Genomic DNA, 18637 nt, shown 5'->3' with positions numbered 1-18637 from the left:
GATGTCTAACATTTTCAGCCATTTTCAAATACAGAAATGTTCATCTTCATAATGTCCTAATTCAGACCATTTGGACATGGGAGGGGCCAGCATAGTAATGGATTGGCCACATAGACATCCCAACAGAGCAGTGGAACACTTTAGAGGGCACTGCTGTGAACTTCACATAAAGGGTGTCAGATGTATATTTGTTAATAATAACGTTATTCTTTTATACCACCATAACCAAATATTCTAGGCAGTTTACACTAAAAAGAATTGGACAATCAGCGAAATACAATTATACAGTAAAAAATACAAATATTTGTAAAATAGAATTTCAATAATAAAACTCTCATTAAGTAATAAACTTATCAAAGTGGTCTTAATTAATTTCCAAAAAAAGCAATAGGATAACATAGCTTGCTGAATACATTTACCTAATCAAGATTGTTGCCTACCAGCTTGAAATGCTAGGGTCCTATCTAAGAAGGTATTATATCTACACCCATTAATTTTTGGATAAGCAAATAAGTAGAAGTTTCTAGTTTCTCTTGATGGTTTATGCATCACAAAATGAGGAAAAAGGTAAGCTGGAGACAATCCCGAAATCAGCTTAAAGCAGATACAGGAAAATTTGAATAATACTCTTGTCTCCAAAGGCAGCCAATGAAGTAAACGATAATATGGACTAATATAGTCATTCTTTTTTAAACCAAAAATCAATCGAACAGCTGTATTCTGAATTATCCTTAATTTCCTTAGAATCTTTTTGGGTGCAACTAAATAGATGATGTTACAATAGTCTAAAATAGATAAAACTAATTCCTGCACCAATAGTTTGAACAATAAAGGATCAAAATATTTTTTTATGGTTCTTAATTTCCACAATGTAAAAAAGCAGTTTTGTACCACTAAGTTCGTGTGTTCTGCTAGTGTTAAATGTCGGTCTAGTGTGACTCCCAGAATTTTGATAGATTTAATAAGTGGGTAGTCATGACCATTAAGATTAAGCATTAAGATGAAGCAATGTTATTTTGTCATTGTGACTAGCCAAGAAAAGTTTGGTCTTTTCCGTATTGAGTTTCAGTTTGAAATTAATTGTCCGCTGTTCTATCTGAGTCATAATAGAAGATATCTGGTGAAAAATTTCAGTGGTAAAATTATTTAGAGGGATTAAAATATAAATGTCATCTGCGTATATATAAAATTTTACATTTAAACTGTAATAAATGTCCTAAAGGGGAAATGTAGATGTTGAATAAGGTAGGCGATAGCGGAGAACCTTGGGGCACACCAGATGGGTTGCTCAATGAATGAGAATAGTTACCATCACAAATCACTCGATAAGATATTTTCTTCAAAAAACCATAATCCCTTTATAATTTATGGTAAGCCCCCCTCAAAAAAAACACAAACCTGTTAAGCCCACCTGTGTACAACCCCAATAGTTCTTATAGCTGTAGGTGACACCTATATGGCAGTATAGTAGGGTTTGGGTAGATTTTGATGGGTTCATAGTTAATACCATAGATGTGGTTAGAGTGCCTTATGGGCCTGGATCCTACATTCTATGGTTCACTAGCCCATCTACCAGGTAACTCTAACATCTAATGCTCTACTAGGCTTCCCCATACCAGATGCTGCTGCTCCATAGTCAAGTATGTATGTACCTTTTTGTTCTCATTTTTATGTGGTGGAAGGAGGTCAGTGAGAACTGGGGAAGTATGGGGGTGTCTTACCTTACCTTGATGCAGTGGTCATCTGGTCATTTTGGGCATCTTTGTGAAACTTAGAGCTTCTAAAACTAGTCTAGCTCTGAGCATCTAAGTTCTGTCCAGGACATCTTGTAAAAAAATTAGATAATTATCACCGCAAGATGTCCAAGCCTAACCTGCCCTTATGCACACCCAAAGCCCACCCATAACATGTCTCCACCACACCCTTCTCAAGCTCTGGACGCCAGAGGCTGGGACACCTTGCTAGATATTCAGAAAAGTGGTTATGATTATCAGCAGTTGGACATCCTGGTGATTAGGATGTTCACATGCTGATTTAGCATACTTTTGGGTGTTTATATTTTTTGATGATGAGCCCCAAAGTGTTAGGTTTGGCTCAGACCAAACACAGCACATCACTCAGAAAACACCATCCATACTATGAAGTATGGTAATAGCAGGGACATGTTCTTTTTTATTTATTTATTTGCTCAATTATTTAGCCCGTCCTCCCAAAAGAGCCCAGAATGGGTTACAAGGTACATCCACAATATAATTGAGACAGGACAAAGATCAGGGGTACTTGTCAGAACAGGAGGGACAATGAATGGAGAAACATAGAAAATCATTGAGGAAGACCTGCTGAGCTGTTATTGGGATACAACTTCACATTTCAGCATGATAATGACTTAAAGCACTTGGCCAAAGCTACAGTACAGTGGCGTGACAATGGAACAAAAAGATAAATGTACAGTCAAACCTCGGTTTGCGAGTGTTTTGCAAAACATTCCCGCAAATCGTGCCTCGCAAACCAAGCTTTTTTGAAGTCAGATGCAACCCTTGTCTTTACCACCTCCACTGGGAAGCCAATCCATGCATCTACCACCCTTTCTATAAAGGGTAATAAGAACATATGAATAGCCATACTGGGTCAGAGCAATGGTCCATCTAACCCAGTATTCTGTTTCCATAGTAGCCAATCCAGGTCAAAATTACCTAGCAAAACCCCAAATTTTGACTGTGTAGATCACTATAAACTATGGATAACTAGTGCTAATGGGAATACCCAAACACATAACTCAGCTGATAGAGAGCCTATCTGATTGGTTTCCAATAAAATGTGGTATCAGGCAAGGATGTATCTTGTCACCTTATCTGTTCAATCTGTATGGTGAAACTATCTTCAGAAAAGCAAATTTGGAAGAAGAGAGTGCTGGTTTCAATGTTGGTGACTGAAATATAAACAACCTGCGCTATACAGATGATACAACATTCATCACTAGCAGCAAAGAAGACTTGCTGTATCTACTGAGAAAAGTCAAAGCCGAAAGTCATAATATGGGATAGTTTCAAGTTTGGGGGTTTTTTTCAAGTTTTTATTAAAATTTGATAAATTGCCTATCCAATTTCTAAGCGATGTACATATTATAAAAAAGGGTTTAAACAAACTCCAGTTAATCATGAAAACTCACAAAGACTTTACAATGTACATGAACCGAAGGGAGAAAGGGAGGAAATACATTTTATAATAGGACAGAAAGACACTTAAGGGAAAAACATTGTGGAAGGGGATGAAGAAAGAAGATCAAAAGGAAAAGTTAGCTAGACCATTTCTTGACGAAGATCATAAACATGGAAAATGATGAAGATTTTGAGCTTGAAGGTGATAGAATAGAGGTGTAAAGATTTCAATCTCCTAGGCTCTTTTGTTAAGAAGCAACTAGCAGGAAGGAAGTACTCCATAGAATAGCACTTGGTCGTTCTTCAATGAAGGCTCTTGACAAAGTATTCAAAGGCAAGGTGGTAACACTCCAAACAAAGATCAGACTTGTCCACGCACTCATTTTCTCAGTCATCAGTGATGGATGTGAAAGCTGGACACTATGAAACAAGACAGAAAGAAGATTGACTCATTTGAGCTTTGATGCTGGAGAAGGATTTTAGGTGTGCCATGGACCGCCAGAAGAACTAACAAATCGATTCTGGAAGAGATCATACTGGCTATGTTACTTGAAGCCCAAATGATGAAGTTATGACTGTCTTATTATGGTCACACCATCAGAAGAGAGAGATCACTGGAGAAGGACATCATGTTTGGACATATCAATGGAACCAGGCAAAGAGGACAACCTGCAATCAGATGGCTGGATGGGGATTATTTTTTAAATCTGGCATTGCTTTGATGACATAACAAAGTTAACAATAATAATATAACTTGTTAATGATGGCTTTCATAGGAAAAAAAATCTAAATCCAGGAGCTGCTTTTGTCAACAATTTGATTTTCTTGACACCAAATTTTTGTGCAATGCCTTTCAAATATATCTATATGGGAGGGTGCTAAGAAGGAAGTTTCTACTGAACAGAACTTATATGATATGCCACATTGAGTTTGCATAGAAATACTTAGGGGAGTGATGTGACCTGATAAGATCAGAATGGAACCTATTGGTCCTAATGCTAAGTGATATATGCCAACCCTTGCCATCTCTTTGCCACACTCAACTATCTACTCACAGTGCCCTCACCTCCTATCCCCTCTTCACTTTCCCCCAGACGATGGCAGAGTTCTTCCACGACAAGATTCATAAGATCCACCTTGAATTCTCAACCATGTCACCTCCCCCCCCCACCCCTTCCAGCTGTCCACGCTGCCAATCTCCTTTCAACAACCCTACCACCCTTTCTTGCTTTTCTAAAGTCATGGAAGAGGAAACTGCTCATCTTCTCTCCTCCAAACCCACTACCTGTTCCTCTGATATGATTCTTAACCGCTTACATGGAGCCATCACTTCCATTGTAATCCCTCCCAAATGTCACATCCTCAACCTATCGCTCTCCACTGCTATGGTTCCCAATGTCTTCAAATATAGGTACTTGTCGACTTACGACCGCAATTGGTTTCGACTGACAGGTCATAAATTGATCGGGACGTAAGTCGGCCTATGTTAGATTATGTTTAACAGATTCAAACCGACAGCTTGCGTGCCCTTTAAATACTGAAGGGAGTGATCACAATAAGCTACTTCTTGCCCCTTCTAAACTTCGGAAGAAGTTCCCGGACCAATTGGCAGCGCGAGACCAGCTTCCCCGTTCATTCATTTCATTGGCTAGCAGAGCTCGTGAATTTGTTTAAAAAGTTTTGTGTCTAGGCAAATGCTCTCGCTAGCTGCTGAGTGACGCGTGGGAACACGGCGACAGAAAAGAGGCGACCAGCCGTTGATGCATAGCGAGACTTGGGAGTGTTGGAAACTGTCATAAATGCGTCATAAAGTCGAACAGTCGTAAACTGCATAGGTCGTAAGTCGACAAGTACCTGTATGTCGTAGTTACATCCCTTCTCAAAAAAACCCTTACTAGATCCTGTATCCCCCTCCAACTACCACCCCATCTCCCTCCTCCTCTCCCTGGACTTTTTTTCTTCTCATAATATTCTTGGCCCACTTTAATCAGGCTTTTGCCCTCTCCATTCTACAGAAACTACACTTGCTAAAGTCTACCGACCTGTTCCTGGCCAAATCCAATGGCCTGTACTCTATCCTCAAACTTCTCAATCTGTCTGCTGCCTTTGACACTGTTGATCACCACTTTCTTCTCGACACGCTGCCCTCACTGGGATTCCAGGATTCTGTTCTCTCCTTGTTTTCTTCCTATCTCTCCCACTGCCATCCCACTGTCTATTGGTATACCTCAAGGCTCCATCCTGGGCCCTCTCCTCTTTTCCATATATACCCGCTCTCTAGGTACACTGATCTCCTCCCATGGTTTTCAATATTGCCTCTATGCCAGTGACTCTCAGATCTACTCTCCACACCAGATATCTCTACAGGAACTCAGGCCAAAATCTCAGCCTGCTTGTCAGACATTGCTGCTTGGATGTCTCACCACCATCTTTACCACCATCCCCCCACTATCAAACATTCAGGAAGTTAACTAAAACATACTTTTTTGACAAATTCCTCTGATTTATCTTCCCTCCTCCTCCCTTCTCTTCTGACCTCTCCCCCCCCAGACACTTACCGCCTCACGTAACACCGCCATTTGTAACACTGCAGTACCGAACTTATAACAAATGTAACTACCCTGAACATATAACCTAGCTGCCAAAATTTACTTCACCGTATACTTATTGTCTAGAATGTATAGGTAACTTGACCGAATATGTATCATCTAAAATGTAAATGTAACACTATACTTATTGTCTAGAATGTATAGGTAACTTGACCGAATATGTATCATCTAAAATGTAAATGTAACACTAACGAAATTGTAACTTCGCTGTAAATGTACAGTCTCTTCATTTGTTAACCACATAGAACTTCCATGGTAATGCGGTATACAAGAATAAAGTTATTATTATTATTATTACCTAACCACCATCTTTCCCGACTTTACCTAACTACTTTACCCGACTTTACCTAACCACCATCTTTCCCGACTTTACCTAACCACTCTCAACTTCCAATGTAATTGAAATATTTTTACTAATGTAGCTTACAATATCTACTGTAACATCACTGTATATGTACAGTCTCTTCCTCTGTAAACCACTCTGAACTGCTTGTGGTATTGCGGTTATTATTATTATCTCAAACTGAATATGGCTAAAACTGGACTCCTTATCCTTCCACCTAAATTCACCTCTCACTGATCTCTATTTCTGTGGATAACACTCTCCTCCTTCCTGTCTTGGCAGCTCGCAAACTCAGGGTGATCTTTAACTCCTCTCTCTCCTTCTCAGCTCAGATCCAACAAACCGCCAATACCTGTCAGTTCCTCCTCTATAATATTACCAAAATCTGACCTCTCCTCTCTGAACACACTACCAAAACCCTTATCCATACTCTCATCACCTCACATGTAGATTACTGCAACGTACTTCTCTCAGGCCTTCCAAGCATCCATCTCACACCCCTTCAATCCGTTCAAAATGCTGCTGCATGATTCATATTCCATGAGAGCCACTATTCTCACATTACTCCTCTCCTCAAGTCACTTCATTGGCTCCCCATACGTTTCCAAATATAGTTCAAACTCTTCTTACTGACTTACAAGTTCATTCACTCTGTAGCCCCCCAATATCTCTCTTCACTTATCTCCCCCATGCACCTCCCCGTGAACTCCATTTATCGGGTAAGCCCCTCTTATCTGTACCCTTCTAATCCACTGCCAACTCCAGACTCCATCACTTCTTTCTTACCGTACTGTATACCTGAATCAATACATCATGCTCCGTCTCTAGCAGTATTCAAATTCAAGCTAAAAGTCCACTTTTTTTAAACTGCTTTCAATCTTAACTCCCAATTACTGCTGTTAGATACCTATACCCATTGTATCATATCCTCTACCATAATCTCCCCAACCCTGAGATGTCCTGTCTGTCCAAATTAGATTGTTAGCTCTTCTGAGAAGGGACCATCTATTTTATCTTAAATGTACAGCACTGAGTATGCCTTTCAGAGCTATAGAAATGATAAATACTGTGTTTCCCTGAAAATAAGCCCTATCCCGAAAATAAGCCCTAGTCTCGGAATTTGCTGGCAGCAACTTCAATCCGCCCCCCCTGCCCCCGCCTGTACAGCTGAACTCCTGCTGACCCTCCATCCTTCCCTAGGGAGGGAAGGATAGAAGTTCGGCAAGGGTTCTGTTACCTGAGGGATGGGAGGGTGGGAAGGATAGAAGCTGAACAAGGGTTATGCTGCACGAGGGAAGGGAGGAAGGAAAGGATAGAAGCTGGGCAAACTTCTGCTGCACAGGGTGATGGGAGGGGAGGAAAGATGCTGCACATATGGGGGAGAGAAAGGAAAGAGGAAGAATTGGGGTGAAGGAGAGGGAGGGAGAGATGATTATGTGCAAACCCCATAGCATCCAACTACAGACCGATTGCTTGCATTCCAATCTTCACTAAAATCCTTGAATCCCATGTCAGTAAGCAGCTTTTCTCATGCATAAAGCAACATTCCTGCCTTCACACATCCCAATTCAGCTTCCGGAAAAAGCACAGCACCGAGCTCCTCATCATCACTCTAATCATTAAAATCAAGCAGTTGCTACACTTGGGTCATAGTAACATAGTAGATGATGGCAGATAAAGACCTGAATGGTCCATCCAGTCTGCCCAACCTGATTCAATTTAAATTTTTTTAATTTTTTCTTCTTAGCTATTTCTGGGCAAGAATCCAAAGCTCTACCTGGTACTGTGCTTGGGTTCCAACTGCCAAAATCTCCATTAAAACCTACTCCAGCCCATCTAAACCTTCCCAGTCATTGAAGCCCTCTTCAGCCCATCATCCCCCAAACGGCCATATACAGACACAGACCATGCAAGTCTGCCCAGTACTGGCCTTAGTTCAATATTTAATATTATTTTCTGATTCTAGATCCTCTGTGTTCATCCCACGCTTCTTTGAACTCGGTCACCGTTTTCCTCTTGGGAGCACATTCCAGGCATCCATCACCCTCCCCATAAAGTAGAATTTCCTAACATTGCTCTTGAATCTACCACCCCTCAACCTCAAATTATGTCCTCTGGTTTTACCATTTTCCTTTCTCTGGAAATGATTTTGTTCTACGTTAGTACCCTTCAACTATTTGAATCATATCTCCCCTGTCCCTCCTTTCCTCTAGGGTATACATATTCAGGGCTTCCAGTCTCTCCTCATACGTCTTCTAGTGCAAGCCTCCTATCATTTTCGTTGCCCTCTTCTGGACCGCTTCAAGTCTTCTTACGTTATCAGGCAATATTGCTCCAATTTGATATCTCTGCAACCTTCGACTCTGTGGATCACAAACTACTCCTAGCCAAACTCTCAGAAATTGGAATAACAGGGACTGTACTGAAATGGTTCAACGACTTCCTACAAAATCATGAATACATGGTCAAAAAGCAAGAAGCATACTCCAACCCCATGCATTCTGTGGTGTCCCACAAGGCTCCCCATTATCCCCAATCCTATTCAATTTATTCATGAGCTCACTGGGACACATCATAATAGAAGACGAAACTGTACTATCCTATGCTGATGACATCCTCCTCCCCATAACCAATAACCATCCTAACATTGCTGGAAAAAAATCTCAAACAATATAGATAAAATCCAAACATGGGCAATGAACAACAAGCTGAAATTGAGCACCACCAAGACCAAAGCCATTGGTTTCCGCACCACACAACATAACATCATAACTAACCTCACTCTTTCATCAGGCATCACTCTCAGAATGGAAAAATCCACCAATGTACTCGGCTGAATCTTAGACAATACTCTCACAATGGAACCACAAATCTCTAACCTACAGAAAAAGACCATCTACACTATGCGTCAACTGCGTCTCACAAGACCATACTTCTACCCACATCACTTTGCTCTGATCGTTCAGGTGATTGTCTTACCTCAGCTGGACTATTGCAACTCTGCCTACCTTGACATCAACACCACTCTTATCCACAAACTGCAGCTCATCCAGAACACAGCCATTAGACTAATAAAGAAACACAGCCATTAAACTAATTAAAGAAATATGATTCAATCACAACCTTCATCAGACAACTACACTGGCTTCCAATATCATCCCGAATAACTTTCAAAACTTCATGTATCCTACACCAGATTCTGTACGGAAACTCAGCAGCCCCTCTCATCCAACTATTCTCTACTTTTGGTCGACGTCAAGAAGAATTCAACTAAACCTCCACAAAATACCTCTACTTACTACAAGCGAATTTTCCACTGTATGATAACCTATCTGGGTGTAAAAACCTGGAATGACCTTCCAGAAGCAATCAGGAAAGAGACAAACTACACCGCATTCAGGAAAAACCTAAAGACCCACCTCTTTGACATTTAACTGTTTCAGCTTCTGTATTGCACCCACTACTTCTAGGTCCTCCCCTTACTTCTTCCATGTTCCCTCCCTTTAATTTTCTTCTTCCTCTTTGATCTGTCACCTTGAGCTTATAGGTTTGTGTGACTCACAAATGGAAGATTAGATAAGAATAAGACTTAGTGCCCCAAATGAATATAAGACTGTCTTATTTTCGGGGAAACGCAGTAGTAGTAATATATGTGGCATAAAACAAATACAGCACATTGCCCTGTTCTGTAGTAAAACATGTTAGTATCTGGCAGCATTATGTTGTGGGGATGCTGTTCAGTGGTGGGCTCAGGGAGGCTTGTGAAATTGGAGGGAAAAATGTGTTTTGTAAAGTACAGACAGATCCTGGAGAAAAATCTGGAAGTGAAGAGATTTGCCAATCAATAGGAGAATGATCCCAAGCACAAAGCAAAAACAACAGTGCAGTAGAGTGACTCAGCAAAGAGAAAAGTAACCTGGAACCAAAGGAAAATCTATAGTTAGATAATCCCAAGCTTACTTGAAAGAGCATGACCTATTCAGTCAAGAAGAATATGAAATACCTGAATCATCCCACTTTAAACAACTCATTGCTGTTATTGATTCAAATGGAGTTTCCACCAACTATTGAGTCAAAGGATGTGAAGACTTATATAATCAAGATTTTTTTTTTTTGGGGGGGGGGTTGGTTATTCTGAATTACTTTTTTAATTTTTTTTTATAATTGTGTATGTTAAAAATGAAGTGTATATTATATAGTTCAGCAAAAAAAAAATGCTTTAATGTATTTTGAATTGCAGTTTTTAGACAGAAGGTTTAAGGGTCAGGTGTGTGGAGATTTTTGCAAAGCTCTGCATACAGTATGTACATGTATTTTTCATTGATAAAATCTAACTCAGTCAAAAACTGTACTTACTTATCAAGAAGAAGATGAGACCGCTCTTTGTTTTAATGCAGTATAAGAATAATCTTACCATGAATTTACGTAATCCTCTTTTCTTTGTATAGGCATAGTAGGTTCCATTTAAAGAATGGAATGTACCACCTGAACACTAGCTTATTTGTCTGGAATATATCCTTTCTAAAGTTTATAAATAATGGTAAGAACTTCTGAACCCAGGTCACATTTCCACTGTCTCACATTCCTTATTCTTTTCTCAAACTTCATATAACTGGAAGTGTTTTAATAGAATGGAAAATAGAAATAGTCTAACCCCAAATTAGAAAGCATTTTTAAAAATGTAAAGTATGGTACAATAGCATTGGAGTATGGTTATTATTAATTTGTCAGGTCTTTAATACAACTTTATAAGTGGTTTAACACATAAAAAGAGTCAATTCTTGGTCTTCCTAATATTTTTGAATAGGGAACTTGGACCTGCTAAAAATGACCTGCACTAAGTAATCTTTTATTTTGTATTCTAAGTCCTCCCAGCCCCCCTCTTTCTTTTCTCCTCCCCCAGCCAGCATGAGACACAACTCCCCCCCCCCCCCTGAACACTCCCCCAGTCCAGATAGACCCTCTGGGCCTGCCCTGATATCCCTGGTGGTTCAAGTGGGGGTGATGATGGCAGGAACAAAGTGCACTCACTCCTGCCCCTTGTGGCTGCTTTCAGAAAATGGCTGTCATGGCCTCCTGTAGTAATTTGCTGTACTTGTGTACTTTGCTCCTGCCCCCATTTAGACCACAGAGTTTTCAGGCAGGCCTGGGGGGCCATTCCAGGGATAGGGGGATTGTGTATAACATTTTTGTAAGCGATATTGCTGAAGGGCTGTCAGGTAAGATTTGCTTCTTTGCAGATCATTCCAAAATCTGCAGTAGATGGTGTGAATAACATGAGGAAGGACCTAATCAAGCAAAAACCTGAGAGAACGATACAGTTTGGGGGGGTGAAGAAATTTTGTGCATGGAAGAGGAGTGGAACTTGGGTGTGATAGTAAGTGATGATCGTAAGGTGGCCAAACAAGTTGAAAAGGTGACAACGAAAGCTAGAAGGATGCTTGAATGCATAGGGAGAGGTATGGCTAGTAGGAAAAAGGAGATATTGATGTCCCTATATAAGACTCTGGTGAGACCTCATTTAGAATATTGTGTACAATTTTGGAGAACACCTTCAAAAAGATATAAACAAGATGGAATTGGTCCAGAGGAAGACTACTAAAATGGTCGGTGGTCTTTGTCCTAAGATGAAAGGGGACAGACTTAAAGATCTCAATATGTATACTTTGGAGGAAAGGCAGGAGAGGGGAGATAAGACAGAGACGTTTAAATACCCACACGGCATAAATGCACATGAGGCAAATCTCTTTCATTTGGAAAGTAAGCTCTAGAATGAGTGGGCATAGGATGAAGTTAAGACATGATAGGAGTAATTTAAGGAAATACTTTTTTACAGAAAGCATAGTAGACGTATGGAATAGTCTTCCAGTAGAGTGTGGCACAGGGGTTAAAGCTACATCCTCAGTAACCTGAGGTTGTGGGTTCAAAGCCATGCAGCTCCTTGTGACCCTGGCCAAGTCACTTAATCTCCCCCCCCCCCTCATTGCCCCAGGTACATTTAGAAAGATTGTGAGCCTGCCAGGACAGACAGGGAAAACTGCATGAGTACCTGAATAAATTCATATAAACCATTCTGAGCTCCCCTGAAAGTATAAAAAATTGAATAAATTGAAATTGAAATAAAGACTGTGTCAGAATTTAAGAAAGTGTGGGACAGGCACGTGGGATCACTTAGGGAGAGGAAGAGATAGTGGATGGGCTATTTGGCCTTTATCTGCCATCATGTCTCTATGTTTCTGTGAGAGGGACGGAAGGAGGAGGAAGGAGACTTTTTCAGGGATCAGGAGGTTTCACAAATCAAAAAAGGTTATGTGTGTCCCAGCTGATATTTAGAGCTCCTTTTACTAAGCTGTGATAGCGGTTTTAGCGTGTGCTGAATTGCCACACGCGCTAGACCTTAACACCAGCATTGAGCTGGTGTTAGTTCTAGCTGCGTAGCGCAGGTTTAGCGTGCGCTACAATCCTGCGTGCATTAAAAACGCTATCGCAGCTTAGTAAAAGGAGCCCTTAGTGTTGAGTTAGCTGTGCAGGTCCCAGCACCTGCATAATCACTGGTTCCTCCCCAGTACCACTCCTGACCTGCCCACTTTTAACATGGGCATTCAGAGGAGCTATTCAGTGGAACTCCTTATTTAGTGCCACTGAATATTAACAGTTTGGTGGCTCACTGCAATTTAAGTGGGCCAAAACATCTCCAGCTCACTTAAGTCACTCTGAATATCGGGTCAAATATTTCTTTGTAGTTTTAATATGTGGTTGTCTATAATAGGTCTTGAAAAAAATAAATGTGTGTGGGGAAAAAATCATTTAGCGGAAATGTACAATGTAAAGATTGAAGCATTAATAAACTACCTGCTTGTTTCTAGTAATTGAAAATATAATATCAAAACAGTAACCCCCCACTGGCAGCAATGCAGTGCAATGTAGTGCTGCTCCTTGTGACCCTGGGCAAATCACTTAATCCTCCAGTGCCCACTGCCAAAGCAACAAAAAAGCAGTATACAAGTCCCCTTTCCCTTATCAATTGCTGATAGTAACAATAAAATAATACATCTTAACTGTAGTCCACCTTGATAACTACACCCTGCCTTATACAAGAACTGGACTAGTTTCAAATTATTGGTTTAAAAAAAACCTTTTTAAAAAATCTTCAAACATTTCAACTAATGCTTCAAATTTGCAGACTTGAACGATAACATTCTGAAAGCAAGCACATAACTTCACTGCTGCATCCTGAAAAGTATCTCCATTTTACTTTTAGCCAGCTTCTTCGGGGGATCCAAAATGTGATGTTCATTTCTCTATATACCAAATAGCCTGATTAGCTTTCTCCTGCAAAAATTCCAAAACATTATCCTTGGTGCTACTCAAAAACCAAAATATCATTAAAGTATCATAAAAATTACTTGCAAAGTCTTGGTTTTCTTCCTACTAGTACTGCTGTTATTTACCTCACAGCACAATGGACAATTTAAACTGCTGATCTACCTGCAAATATGAAGAATTATTTAAAATGTTTAAAGATTTTTTTGTGTGAACTGATTCAATAGTATGAAGGCTTCTTAGACCAGTGGTTTGAAATTAGTCCATTTTGCCAGACATGAATATTGAGAAATAAGGTGTCAAGCTTTGGACATCTGCAGTCTTTGTCCTCCTTTAAAAAAAATAAAAATAAATATATATATATATATATATATATATATATATATTTTTTTTTTTTTTTTTAAATTCTTTATTGATTTTTAATCAAAAACTGTCATACAAATGAAAGAACAAAATATATTCCACATATTCCACTATTATCTATACAGGTAACATAAATATCATTCAATAATTTCATTTTCCTGTATATAATAATATCATAATATATCCTAAGATACAATACAAATAAAGAATAAAGTTACCCAAATATCACTATCAATATTTAGTCCCCTCCCTCCAACCCCCCACCCCCCTGGATGTGTAAAGATAAATAAACCAAAGAAAAGAAGAGATATGATGAAAATACAGAATGTAGGGATTTTAGTGAGGTATTTAATAAAATTTGGAGCCCATTGACTAAATTTGTAAAAAATTAATAAACAAAAAGGAAAATAAAATTGATCTTATTTTAATGTAGCAATTACAGGAGTTGAACCTGTCTCTTGAGCCAAGTTACATGGTAGAGACAAAGACTGTGTATGAATTCAAGAAAGCGTGGGATCTCTTAGGGAGAGGAGGAGATAGTGGATGCTGCCGATGGGCAGACTAGATGGGCCCTTTGGTATTTATCTGCCAACATATTTCAAAGTGACCTCAGTCTATCAACTTTATTGCCTGTGTGAATTCTGTAATGATGATAAAGAACTGGGTGCTAGATGATTTACATAAAGTTTGTTTTGCAATACTCTTTGGAGGAAAGAAAGGAAGCTGGTATTAGCAAGTCCCGTGATAGCGATTATGAGAGGAACTGCTGAACAAAGTACTTTCTGAGTTTCTATTCATGGTTTCATTAACTTAGAATTAGTCCTGAAAGAAGTCATGGGATCTGCATTCCTCTAAGGAAAGCTATAGCCTACTAGGAAACAACTAACCCAGGCACTTGCCTTGTATCTAAGTCTGTTTAGTCAAATTTTTCAGAAAATCAGATTCCTGTTCACTCCAGGACTTCATGAGTGGCACAAAAGGCCCCTCTGCACTAAAAGAATGGCATGAAAGCTACAAGCAATCACTTGAGAAGTAAAGCATCTCAAAGAGTGGAATGAATATCCCAAAGCAGAGGAAGGGGGCAACTCAGCACTCACATTGGTAGGTTAGGCAGGCACTGACACAGGATACAGCAGATTTTTCCCATGTACTGAGGCCACGTTAAGTGAGGTACTAAAATGACCAGTTTTCCAATAGTCCCATTAATGGCCATTTACTAATTTCTCCACAATGGAAACAAGTCAACTGAATCGTCCGATAATCCAAACAAACAGACTTGTCTAATAAATTATCTCTAATCAAAACTCACTTCTTAGATTAACTGTGCTCTCAGATGCCTGCACTGTATAATCATAAACGATTTTCTCTACAGTCTTTGCAGGACAGAGGTATCTTTCATCGAGCTCAGTACTTGTGAGCTGGAAAAGTGCTAATGCTCTGTGCTTATAACTTATATAAAGTGCTTTTTGTGCAAAATAAATAACTAAAACCGGCACTTATCTCTTTATGACTTTTTTGCCGATATCTTGGTTGTAGCAATATAAAATTTATGCCCAATGGGGACCCGTTTCATCTATTGGCAGCTTCTTCAGGGGTCTACTATATAACTACAATGAAACAATCATTATAATCAACTTGTTAAAGATAATGTATAAAAACTATATACGAGGTTATTCACTGTGCAGCTATGCTCTGGCTGAAAAGCAAAATGACGCTATCAACTAAAAGACGCCGACACATGCGCTTATAAGCTTTACATATCATCGCTATTAAAGTTGATCTCTTAGCGCAAGCGTGTAAACGTATATTGGTGAACTACATACTGAATGTAACTTGAACACATAAATGCTACTGAAAATTAAATTAACTGAACCAATACAATAAATTAACTGAAAAAGGCAATGAGATAGCAAGTATCTTGAAAGACAATTGGAAAATTATTAAAACTCATCCCATTTTTGAAGTCTTAGATTTACGCATAGCATTCTCAATCTAAAAAGTGAGTTTGGATTATCGGACCATTTACTAATTTCCCCATTAGAGCGTGAGCACTTACCAACACATATTTTTTAAGGCGATAAGGGCTCATACGCTAACCACATGCTAATAGTTTAGCATGCAGTGATATAGCTGTGCTGATTAGTGCAGTACATATCTACTCTCTGTCCCCAGAAATGTCCCAGGGCTAAAATAGAAAGTCTATTTTTTAAAGTTTATTTTAGCAACCGCAGGATGCCTGAGCGTGCCCCATGGTCGTGGATATTAACCTGTGGTAAGTACACTTTAATGCTTATCACAGCTTAGTAAAAGTGCACCATAGGTTGTTTTTTTTTTTTGGTGGGTGGATATGTGTATGTAACTATTCCTTGACTACCATATTCAATTCTGGTCTCCTCATCTTAAAAAACTAACAGACAACTGAGGGATAAAAGGGGCTCTCAGGGAAGACAAGGCCATAGCAGAGAGATTAAATGAATCATTTGCTTCAGTCTGCACCGAGGAAGATGTGGGGGAGTTACTGGTACCAGAAATTCTGAAGAATTGGAGAAAGTCAAATGAATCTCTGTAACAATGGAAGATGTAATAGGTCAATTTGACAAACTGAACAGTAGTACCGTATTTTCACGCATATAACTTGCACACGTGTACAACGCGCACACGGGTATAGTGCGCAGGAACAAGGAATTTATGTAAGAAAATTTTTGTATAGCGTGCCCACGCGTATACCACGCATGCTGCTTGCCGCCCCGACTCTCCTCTCGCCGCCCTACCCTTGAAGTCCTGTCCCCCCACTTGAATGCCCACCCCATCCTGAAAGCCTGATGCCCCACCCCGAAGGACCGCTGGCCCCCCCACCCTGAAGGACCGCTCGCACCCCCCCGACGTCCGATTCATCCCCCAGCCCCCCTGCATCGTTTGCGGTGGAGAAGCAGCCTACCGTGGGTTCGCAACGCCAGTGAGCCCTGCTGCTTCCTCTGCCGGCAGTCCCGCCCCTTCTCTGAGCCCTGCGCTGCTTCCTCTGCTGCGGTCCCGCCCTTTCTCTGACATCAGAGAAATGGGAGACTTCGTTCACCAGGCGCTACAAAGCCAAGAAGAAACCGATAACGTGGAAGACATGTGGTCGACTTTGAAAGCAACCATACAAGAAGCAACAAACCGCTATGTAAAATCAGTAAGTAAACGGCGAAGGAACAATAAGCCACAGTGGTTTACTGCGGAGATCTCAGACCTGATCAAGGAGAAGAAAAAAGCATTCATCTCTTACAAACAATCAGGGAAGCAGGACTCTAGAGCAGACTACCTGGCCAAATCAAAAGCCGTCAAAACAGCAGTCAGGGAGGCTAAATTCCTCATGGAGGAGTCTCTAGCAAAGAACATCCAGAAGGGAGATAAATCCTTCTTCAGGTATATCAGTGATAGAAGAAAAAACTCAGGCGGGATTGTACGTCTTAGGAAACCAGACGGAGACTATGTGGAAAAGGATTCGGAAAAAGCCCAACTATTAAATGAATACTTCTGCTCAGTCTTCACTCGAGAAGCGCCAGGGCTCGGCCCTCAGCTACAGACAAGGGTTGGCTCAGTTGACCCATTTAGTAACTTTGAGTTTACGCCCAGCAGTGTCTACGGTGAGCTGTCAAAGCTCAAGGTTAACAAAGCAATGGGGCCGGACAACCTGCACCCCAGGGTGCTTAGGGAGCTGAGTGATGTCTTGGCGGAGCCACTGTCCGCGCTCTTCAACCTCTCCCTTAGTACAGGCAGCGTCCCGTTGGACTGGAGGACGGCTAACGTCATTCCACTCCACAAGAAAGGCTCAAAGATGGAGACAGCAAACTACAGACTAGTGAGTCTAACATCGATAGTGAGCAAACTAATGGAAACTCTAATAAAACACCAATTAGATAAGATCCTGGATGAAGAGAATCTACGGGATCCCCGACAACATGGATTTACTAAGGGGAGATCCTGCCAATCCAACCTGATCAGCTTCTTTGACTGGGTAACGGGGAAGCTGGATATTGGGGAGTCCCTGGACATCGTGTACCTGGACTTTAGCAAAGCATTCGATAGCGTACCACACCGCAGGTTACTGAGCAAGATGAGTTCTATAGGATTAGGTAACACATTGACGAAATGGGTTGGGAGCTGGCTTGGAGGTAGGCTCCAAAGGGTGGTGGTGAACGGCACCCCCTCCGAAATGACGGAGGTGATTAGTGGAGTACCACAGGGCTCAGTCTTGGGCCCAATCCTATTCAACATCTTTATAAGAGACTTGGCAGAAAGGCTTCGAGGTAAAATAACATTATTCGCCGATGACGCCAAACTGAGTAATGTAGTGGGCAAATGCACAACAGACGAAGATTCAGTGCCCGACAACATGATGCACGACCTACTCCTACTGGAGCGATGGTCTAGGACATGGCAACTCAACTTCAATGCCAAAAAATGCAAAGTTATGCACCTGGGCAGCCAGAATCCATGCAAGTCTTATACCCTTAATGGCGAGATCCTAGCAAAAACGGTAGCAGAACGAGACTTGGGGGTAATCGTCAGTGAGGACATGAAGTCTGCCAATCAAGTGGAGCAGGCTTCGTCCAAGGCAAGACAAATCATGGGCTGCATACGAAGGGGTTTCGTCATTCGTAAGGCGGAAGTCATTATGCCATTGTATAGATCCATGGTGAGGCCCCACCTGGAATACTGTGTGCAATTTTGGAGGCCGCATTATCGCAAGGATGTGCTGAGACTGGAGTCGGTGCAAAGAATGGCCACCCGGATGGTTTCGGGACTCAAGGATCTACCATACGAAAAACGGCTTGACAAATTACAGCTATACTTGCTCG

The sequence above is a fragment of the Geotrypetes seraphini genome, chromosome 1 (assembly GCF_902459505.1).
Source record: "Geotrypetes seraphini chromosome 1, aGeoSer1.1, whole genome shotgun sequence".
NCBI classification, from domain to species: domain Eukaryota; kingdom Metazoa; phylum Chordata; class Amphibia; order Gymnophiona; family Dermophiidae; genus Geotrypetes; species Geotrypetes seraphini.
This window is presented reverse-complemented; position numbering follows the sequence as displayed.